This window comes from Scyliorhinus canicula, chromosome 2, assembly GCF_902713615.1.
Source record: "Scyliorhinus canicula chromosome 2, sScyCan1.1, whole genome shotgun sequence".
NCBI lineage: Eukaryota > Metazoa > Chordata > Chondrichthyes > Carcharhiniformes > Scyliorhinidae > Scyliorhinus > Scyliorhinus canicula.
The window spans coordinates 49,437,105-49,446,676 of NC_052147.1; the positions used below are offsets into that span (position 1 = coordinate 49,437,105).

General features: G+C 45.3%; 1 long non-coding RNA gene across 1 annotated transcript; it reads right to left on the reverse strand.

Annotated features, from left to right (window-relative positions):
• Positions 1–3,231: 3,231 nt before the first annotated feature.
• On the reverse strand, positions 3,232–9,284 carry LOC119962367. The gene is made up of 2 exons (XR_005459846.1): positions 9,176–9,284; positions 3,232–3,997 (listed from the first exon to the last, which is right to left on the reverse strand). It is a non-coding gene; the product is annotated as an uncharacterized LOC119962367 (long non-coding RNA).
• Between the last annotated feature and the right edge of the window lie 288 nt (positions 9,285–9,572).

Below are 9,572 nucleotides of genomic sequence, written 5' to 3' on the forward strand. Positions count from 1 at the left end.
AAAAAGGTTAGGAAGGGTTATTGAGTTATGGGGATAGGGTGGAAGTGAGGGCTTAAGTGGGCCAGTGCAGACTCGATGGGCCGAATGGCCTCCTTCTGCATTGTATGTTCTATGTTATGGGCAGCACGGTAGCATTGTGGATAGCACAAATGCTTCACAGCTCCAGGGTCCCAGGTTCGATTCCGGCTTGGGTCATTGTCTATGCGGAGTCTGCACATCCTCCCCGTGTGTGCGTGGGTTTCCTCCGGGTGCTCCGGTTTCCTCCCACAGTCCAAAGATGTGCAGGGTAGGTGAATTGGCCATGATAAATTGCCCATAGTGTCCAAAATTGCTCTTAGTGTTGGGTGGGGTTACTGGGTTATGGGGATAGGGTGGAGGTGTTGACCTTGGGTAGGGTGCTCTTTCCAAGAGCCGGTGCAGACTCGATGGGCTGAATGGCCTCCTTCTGCACTGTAAATTCTATGATAATCTTGAAAGACAAATCTTATTTCTTGAATTATGTACAGTAAGAAGTCTTACAACACCAGGTTAAAGTCCAACATGTTTGTTTCAAACGTGCTCCTTCCTCAGGTGCTCTGAAAGCTAGTGTTTGAAACAAACATGTTGGACTTTAACCTGGTGTTGTAAGACTTCTTACTGTGCTCACCCCAGTCCAACGTCGGCATCTCCACTTCTTGAATTAATGCAGGCCAAGCATATGCAGTTGTTCTGACCAAGCTCACTCCCTAATCAGACACTAATGGTGTCACTAACTTCTAACTTTTAAGACCAGGGCTTTGCTCAATTTCCTGATTTTATTCAAGGGAGCTGTGCTCCAGGTTAAAAAGTAGAAAAGCAGGCAGACTTCATACTCATGATTCTATTACTCTAAGTATGAATCAGTGGACTTTGGTGAGGGTATTGAAATGTCTCAAAATCAATGGTTACAGCGCAGAAAGAGGCCATTCAACGTGTTTTGTCTGCACAGACTCTGTGTATGAGCAATTTATCTATTGCCACTTTCCCACCTTCCCCCACATCCCTGCACATTCTTCCTTTTCAGATAATCCAATTCCCTCTTAAGTGCCTCAATTGAATCTGCCGCCACCACGCTCTCAAGTAGCGCAGTCTGGGTTCTAACCACACTCTGTGTTAGAAAGTTGTTCCTTGTGTTTTCCATGCTTTTTTGTCAATTGCCTAAAATCTGTGCCCACTGAATCTTGATCTTTCCACCAATGGGAATCATTTTTCCCTGGCTACACTGTCCAGACACCTCGTGATTTTGAATTCCTTTCTCAAATCTCTCAACCTTCTCTTCAAGGAAAAGTCCCAACTTCTCCAATTTATCTACATCACTGAAGTTCCTCATTCCTGGGACTCTTTTCTCTACTCTCTCTGATGTCTTCACATCCTTCCTAAAGTGTTTTACAACACCAGGTTAAAATCGTGCTCCTTCCTCAGGTGAGTGCAGTGCTCCAAAAGCTAGTGTTTGAAACAAACCTGTTGGACTTTAACCTGGTGTTGTAAGACTTCTTACTGTGCTCACCCCAGTCCAACGCCGGCATCTCCACATCATTCCTAAAGTGTGGCAGCCAGAATTGGATGCAATACTTCAATTGAGGCCGAACCAGTGATCTATACACATTTTACAAAGCTTGCATCTTTTTGCGCATTATGCCCTTATTAATAAAGCCCAGGATGCCATATGCTTTATGAACGTTTCTCTCAACCTCTGTACGAACTCTATTTCTCGCTTCATGGTTGCTGCCTGACCTGTCGAGTGTTTCCAGCATCCCTCTTCTCAATTTAGCATATTGAGTTGATCTGAATTCTCTTGATTCCCAATTATTGCCCCAGTTTTAGTGTCAGTATAAAGTGATAGAGTGTAATTGTATCCAAAGATTCAAGGACCAGAAAATAATAGACAATAACCAAGCATAATCGCCCTTTTTAAGCATCCTGGCAGGGACTGCACATTATAGCCTTGATTCACTGAATGATAATTTTCCTGCAGAACATGATTGAACAATGGGTTATCTTTTTTTTTCGCTTTATCAAAACGTTCTGAAAACTGTTGCCTTCATCAAAAGGTGTCAGTGTAATCACGGCCTTCCAGGAAAATTAAAATAGCGAAGATTTTACTTAGGTTATCAGGTTGTATTCCATTTGCAGATTCCACTTAATCGTGCTTCCATAAAGCGGGTGTCTCTCGCAAATGGTTTCAGTTTCTATTGGTAAGTAAAAGATTGTGATTGCATGGGACTGATTCAATCTGTTTATAAGAGCCATCTGAAAATCATCGATCAGCATTCTCATTAAAGTCAATTTCAGCACTGTTGTCTCTTAGCCCTGATTTATAAAATTGGATCTCGGTCTCTGGCAGCAGAGTGCCAACTTTGACCAGCTTAATAGTCTTCTTGCACTTGAAAATTGGGTCAGGCAGCGAACTCTTTTAGAACCGCTGCCTCAAGGTTTTTTTAAAATCTGGTTAAAAAAAGGTGTGCAGATTAGTGATTGCTTGTTCAAAAGTTTGTACAAATCAATATGCGAAAACAGGAGTGTTGGAAAACAAATCTGCGCCACGAGGCCTCCTATACACCCAATCGATAGGCATTTAACACAGGCATTTATTTTCTGACAATCAGCTTGAGATTGCTGTGATAAGGGCAGCACAGTGGTGCAGTGGGTTAGCCCTGCTGCCTCACGGCGCTGAGGTCCCAGGTTCGATCCCGGCTCTGGGTCACTGTTCGTGTGGAGTTTGCACATTCCCCCCGTGTTTGCATGGGTTTCGCCCCCACAACCCAAAGATGTGCAGGATAGGTGGATTGGCCACGTTAAATTGCCCCTTAATTGGAAAAAATGAATTGGGTACTCTAAATTTGTAAAAAAAAAGATTGCTGTGATATCAGGCTAACTACTGCTCAGTGGTACCATGCAGTCCACTGTCTTAGAGGTCGTTGATCATCCTTCTGGAATGTCCAACACCAGTGGCATAGATAAGACAGCTTTTTTCTCATGGGAATCAGCCTGCATCTTCAAATGATTAAAGAAGTGACAACTGGCAGTCTCTAGTTAATTGGACATTGGTTCCTCTGTAGCAGTGACACCTTCACCCACCTCCCTGCCTTGCAGCCTACAAAAACAACAGTAGCCTCTTATTGAACTTGTTCCTTTCATTAGAAGAAGCATTTTGAGGGGAGGCGCAATGGTATCCACAGCAAGCAGCCCTGTAAGCAAATAATACGCAATGCACTTTGTGAAGCTTTTTTTTAATCAGGGAGTTTCTGTTGCAACGTACATGTAGGGGATGACATAAATTAAATTGCAGCAGCTGGAATGTAAAAACGTGCTGTTTATGAGGACATGATATGGTTCATCAGGAATGTTTGTGGGGGGAACAAATCTAGGAATCATGTGCAGCCATTAAACATTATTTTCTGCTGCACCAATTTTCTTGGGTGTAACTCCGTTTCCTACATTTTATTTCCTCACTGCCTTCTACTATTACGACTTCATCATCCTGTGGTCTTCTTCCATTGTGAAATGTTACAACAGATTTTATTTTGGGCACCTCTGCGATACTGTGGAGCAACAGGAATTAAAGCAGGGAGCCAAATGCAACTGAGTGTCAATACTTATTGAAAACAATATTTCAAAGTCAATCTCAGTTTTAGAATCCAACCTCTGCAAGGCAAACCAAAGGCCCATTTTTTTTCGTGGTGAGCAGACGTCCCCCAGAAGAGCATGGCAGTCAACGTGGGCTGTTTTTACATAATTCAGAAGCACAAACAAGGGTTGAGTCAACCACCCAACATGGCCTCCATTTCCTGGGATATATTTTCCAGCCACTGTGTGAGGGACTTTCCATTCGGCCTTGTACCTTGTATTGATCCTTAACAAGGTTCCAGATTGCTGGCAGAGTATCTCGCAATTGGGGATTTAATGCTTCAATAGTAGAGTGAGGAGATAGTTGCTATGTAGTTTGAGAAAAACTGGATTGAAGTTCAAGTGCTGAAACCTGCAGAATGGAAAAATAAATCTATTGTTTCCCTTTTAAAATGTAAAGTTAACATTCCTGACCAGAGGGCAGTGGGTGTTGTTTATTCTTAAACAGGACAAGCTCTAACAAACATCCACGCACAATACGCCCATGTACAGGCATGCACAGGTGCGGCTGATATTTCAGTTCTGCAATGATCTCTGTTTTGTTCATTAGTTTGAGAAAAACAATGTCACGGAAGCAGTACCCAGTTAGTATGTAATAAAAAGCTGCTACGTTACTGATATTTCAATTCACCTGCTAATTATCAACTACAACTGGTGCAATATTTGTCAATGTTGTGTTGTTGTGTTTAACATATTTCGAAGGACGCAGTAGAAATGGAGGAACAGAACCCTGCTTAGGAAATGGAGATCAGGAATCTCTACTCTACCCAGAAAAGGGCAATGATGATGAAAAATGCAATACTCTGACAAGGACAGGGATTGGGGGAGAACAAAGTCCCTGATTAAGAAGGTCAGAGACATGCTCTAAGCTATGAAGCATTTATCAGTCTGGATGAGGATAAACATTTTTGTCTTTCATATAGAGTACAAAATATATATGCCTATGTAATAAGTACTATTCATGCATGGTCCTAAAGTGCTTAAGATACTGCTGTCTATTCTTGACTTTAAAAAAAAATTCTTAATGTCTTACAATAAAGAATACCCAACCCACCGATTCCAATTAACAGCTAAACAATCTTAATGTCATATGTGTAGGAGGTATAGAATTCCTGAGTAATTATCTAGTTATTCATTGCTGGCAAAAAAATTGCTTCAGGAGCTAAAGAGGAGTTGTTATATTGAAGGGTGTATACCTTTGACCACCAAATTGTGGGAAGGTGATGGAAGAGCATATCTGCGAGTAGATGTCAGAGAGATTTAAAAACAATGGTGGGAGCCGGGGTTAGGGGGGGGGGGGGGGGGGGGGGGGGGGGGGGGGGGGGGGGGGGGGGGGGAGGGGGGCGTCATTTCCTCTTATATAGTCAGAGAGAAAACACAAAATAAGGGGCAAAGAGATGGGCACATTTTCATAACGTGTTTCCAACCCAATGAGGAATGAAATAGTTCTGGCAAGTGAAATGGGGCAGATAAGGAGCATGTTTTAACAGAAAAACAACTGGGAAACAGTAATCATGCAATGTCATTAAGTCTAGTTATGGGGAAGAATCCATAGAATTCCTATTGTGCAGAAGGAGGCCATTCGGCCCATCGGGTCTGGACCGACCCTCTGAATGAGCACCCTGCCTAGGCCCACTCCCCCCCCACCCATCCACATAACCCCATAAACTTGCCTAACTTGCACATCTTTGGACACTAAGGAGCAATTTCGCACATCATTGGACTGTGGGAGGTAACCAGAGCACCCAGGAAACCCACGCAGGCATGGGGAGAATGTGCAAACTCGACGCAGACAGTCACCCAAGGGCGGGCTCCCGGCACTGGAGGCACCAGTGCTAAGCACTGTGCCACGGACAAAGGACAAGAAACAGTCAAAGGAGAAAATATTCAATTTGAGGAGGGATAATTCCAGTAAGATGCAATAGGTTCTGGTGGAGCTGAATTTTAAAATAGCATTGATAGGTGAAATGGGAGATCTTGAAGAGGGATCTAGTTCAGGTACAAACTGAACACGTTTTGATAAGGAGGACTGGAAGGGCAGGCATAACTAAAACTCCCTGAATGGCTAAGAAAGTGAGATAAAAATGAAACGGGCGAAGGAGACTCATGAAGAATCTCCGAGGACCTTCCAGTTCTGATCATAGGCCATTGACCTGAAAAATGGAGAGGGTGTTAACCCCACAAACCAACAGGGTTGAGCTGTTTCAGGGGATGGAGTGGGGTGGGGTGGGGGCTAAAGTATTAAAAAACTGAATCACGACTCCAACCCGCTTCCAGTCTCCTCAGTTCCGGTTTAAATGGAACCATCACAGGGGGTAGACAACTAATCTGCTCCAAGGAAGCGGATTGGAACGTTGCATGTCATTGTGAGGGTGTGTCTCATTTGCATTCACCATTTGAAATTTAACGCTGCACAGTTGGGTTTCCTGTACAACAGGAAAGACACCAGCTAAACCCAGGCAAAGACTATGTGGTATCTGCCTTTTCCATTCACCTGCAGGATCCATTGTGACTGCCTGGATTACCCCTCCATGTTCCTCAATCTTTCTGATGCAACACCCACACCTCACCTCTGTAACTTTCTTTCACTCCACCCCCCTCCCTCCCCAACCCATCACAACAGGTCTCTGAGCTCCCCCATGCAGCCCATAACCTCCCAGTGATTTCCCCCTCAATGCATCCAACCACCTCACCGCTCTCGATCAGAACAAATGGGTAATAAATGCTGGCCCAGCCAGCGACGCTCGCATTCCATGAACACATTTTTTTTTTTGAAATAATTTTTATTGAAAAATTTTGAATTTATACAACAATAACGCACCATAGTAAAATACCAAAAATAACAATAATATTAACAATCATAAACAGTCGCCCCACCTCCATGAACAGCACAGCATTTTAACAACAACGCAAATTAACACAATATAAAGTTACAGAATAGACACTACAATAAGGAACACCCCCCCCCCCCCCCCCCCCCCCACCCCGGGTTGCTGCTGCTATTGACCAAGTTACCTATCTTTGAGCCAGGAAATCCAGAAAAGGCTGCCATCGTTTATAGAACCCTTGCATTGATCCTCTCAGGGCAAATTTGACCCTTTCCAATTTTATAGATCCCGCCATGTCACTGATCCAGGTCTCCACACTTGGGGGCCTTGCATCCTTCCACTGTAGCAGAATCCTTCGTCGGGCTACTAGGGACGCAAAGGCCAGGACACTGGCCTCTTTCGCCTCCTGCACTCCCGGCTCTACCGCAACTCCAAAAATCGCGAGTCCCCACCCTGGTTTGACCCTGGATCCAACCACCCTCGACACCGTCCCCGCCACCCCCTTCCAGAATTCTTCCAGTGCTGGGCATGAACACATTTTTAAAAAACAAGGACTGGATACCTCACACCATCACCACCCTACCCCCACCCTACCCTCCAGTATTGGCCTCCATCCCAGTCAGGACATGGCCCACTTGGTCCTGCAGTCTCCACTAAAGTGCTTCCTTCCTAATGGTGACCAGCCTTCAATTGCCCATGATATCGCAGGTTTCTGTGGAGTTAAAACTTCACACTGTGCAAGTCAAGTAAACCTTGACCTCAAGGGATCCCATCCTCACCCTCTACAATCCCAGTGGTCTGCTACGTTAAAAGCCCCTTTGATATCTCTATTTTTCTCTCTACAATTGCCGACTGATTTTCTCATATTTCCAGCAACTTTTGCTCTTATTTCATCATGTTTTCAGCATCCGCAGTATTTCACTTGTGGCTGATAATGAATGTTAGTTTGATAAAGGCAGCAGAGGATCAAGCCGACTTCAGATAGTGCCTAGGAGAACTGGACAAATGATTAAGAGGAGAGGGCAGCATGGTGGCACAGTGGTTAGCACTGCTGCCTCACAGCGCCAGGGGCCTGGATTTGATTCTGGCCTCGGGTGACTGTGTGGAGTTTGCATGTTCTCCACGTGTCTGCGTGGGTTTCCTCTGGGTGCTCCAGTTTCCTCCCACATTCCAAAGATGTGCTAGTTACGTGGGGTTACAGGAATAGGGTGGGGGAATGAGCCTGGGTAGCATGCTCTTTCGAAGAGTCGGAGCAAACTCTATGGGCCGAATGGCCTCCTTCTGTACTGTAGGGACTCTATGGAAGAAAGTGTATGAGTAAAGTGTTAACTGCTTACATAAAATAGATGTCCAAAGTGTTTTATAAGCATATAAAGCACCAAAGGATAGACAAAGGAAGCGTTTTAGCTGATTAAAGTCAAAAAATAAACTTTTGATGGAGGGCAGAGAATGTTCCCTCTATAGCAGTAAAGGGAGAGTAGCTGAGATAAACTGAGTAGAAAATAAAAGAGATAAAGAAGGGATACTTAAATGATTGGTAGTTCTCAATGCAGAAAGGTCAGCTGATACCATATTGGGGGGGGGGGGGGTGCCCTTTGCTGCTCAGAAGTAGGGTGGAAATAATGGTGGTTGAGGCCACAATCTTTCAGTTGCCCCTTGGATCTGGGAGTGGTGCCAGAGGACTGGAACATGGAAAATGTTTCCCCCCTGTTCCAAGTAGGGAAGCAGGATAAACCTGGTACCTGCAGGCTGGTCAACATGATCTCAGTGTTGGGAAACTTGAGGCAACAATCCTCAAGTTACGGGCAGCACGGTAGCATGGTGGTTAGCATAAATGCTTCACAGCTCCAGGGTCCCAGGTTCGATTCCTGGCTGGGTCACTGTCTGTGTGGAGTCTGCACGTCCTCCCCGTGTGTGCGTGGGTTTCCTCCGGGTGCTCCGGTTTCCTCCCACAGTCCAAATATGTGCGGGTTAGGTGGATTGGCCATGCTAAATTGCCCGTAGTGTCCTAAAAAGTAAGGTTAAGGGGGGGTTGTTGGGTTAGGGGTATAGGGTGGATACGTGGGTTTGAGTAGGGCGATCATTGCTCGGCACAACATCGAGGGCCGAAGGGCCTGTTCTGTGCTGTACTGTTCTATAAATCTGTTCTATAAATCTTCTATAAATCCGGGGCAAAATAAAGCAGAGGGAAGGCAAGGAAAATGTTTTAATGTAGGATGTTGTAATAATCTGGAATGCAGTGCCTGAAAGGGTAGATGAGGCAGGTTCATGTGGATGAATTTTATCCCCCCCCCCGCCCAGTTTAAATAAAGCAAGTGGCCAGTCCGCCACTTTTGCACCCAATCCCTGCCCTGCTATCCATATTGTGAAGAGTGGGAAATGCTTTAGGCAGCCCACCAGCCTTTGGACCTATTGAGGCCCTTGGGTGGATGATTAACTGCAATTTACGAGCCGCAATTCATCATCTGGCTCAGCAAAGTGGGGGGGTGGAGGACACCCTGGCATCTTTCACTGTATGGGCTGCTGGCAGTCAGGAAGGGAAGGGATACCTTCTTTGCGGTGTGTGCTCATCACAGACACAGCACCCAAGATCATACTCCACCCTTATCCTGCCCATCTCCTTCAAAAATCTGACCTCCCATCTCCATCCCCCTTCTTACTGGGGCCCGCCAGGCAGCCCTGTCTAAAATTCCAGGATTTACCTAAACGCCAAGGTCCATGGCACTGTGACTTCAGGGACTGCCTGAAGTCTCAGTAGTGACTACGTCGTGATGCTGGTGCTGCTGGGATGACAGAGCTGCTGATCATTCAGGTTGGCTGGCAGCTCTGTAGGGTGGGACTTCCTGTTTCTGAGAGATAGAAGCCCCATTCCTGAATTTAAAAAACACATTTGCCAGTGTATTATTGCTGTGTGTGACAGCAGCATTTCTAGTTGGCGCTGTACTGTTGGACTTGTTGTTTTGACATTTGAAGGGGGGGGGGGGGGGGGGGGGGGGGCTGGGGGATTTGACTCCCCGTGAAATTCACCCAATAGTGACTTTCAATAGGAATTGAACATAAACTTAAAAATCATTCACCGGGACTTTTTTTTAACTGATT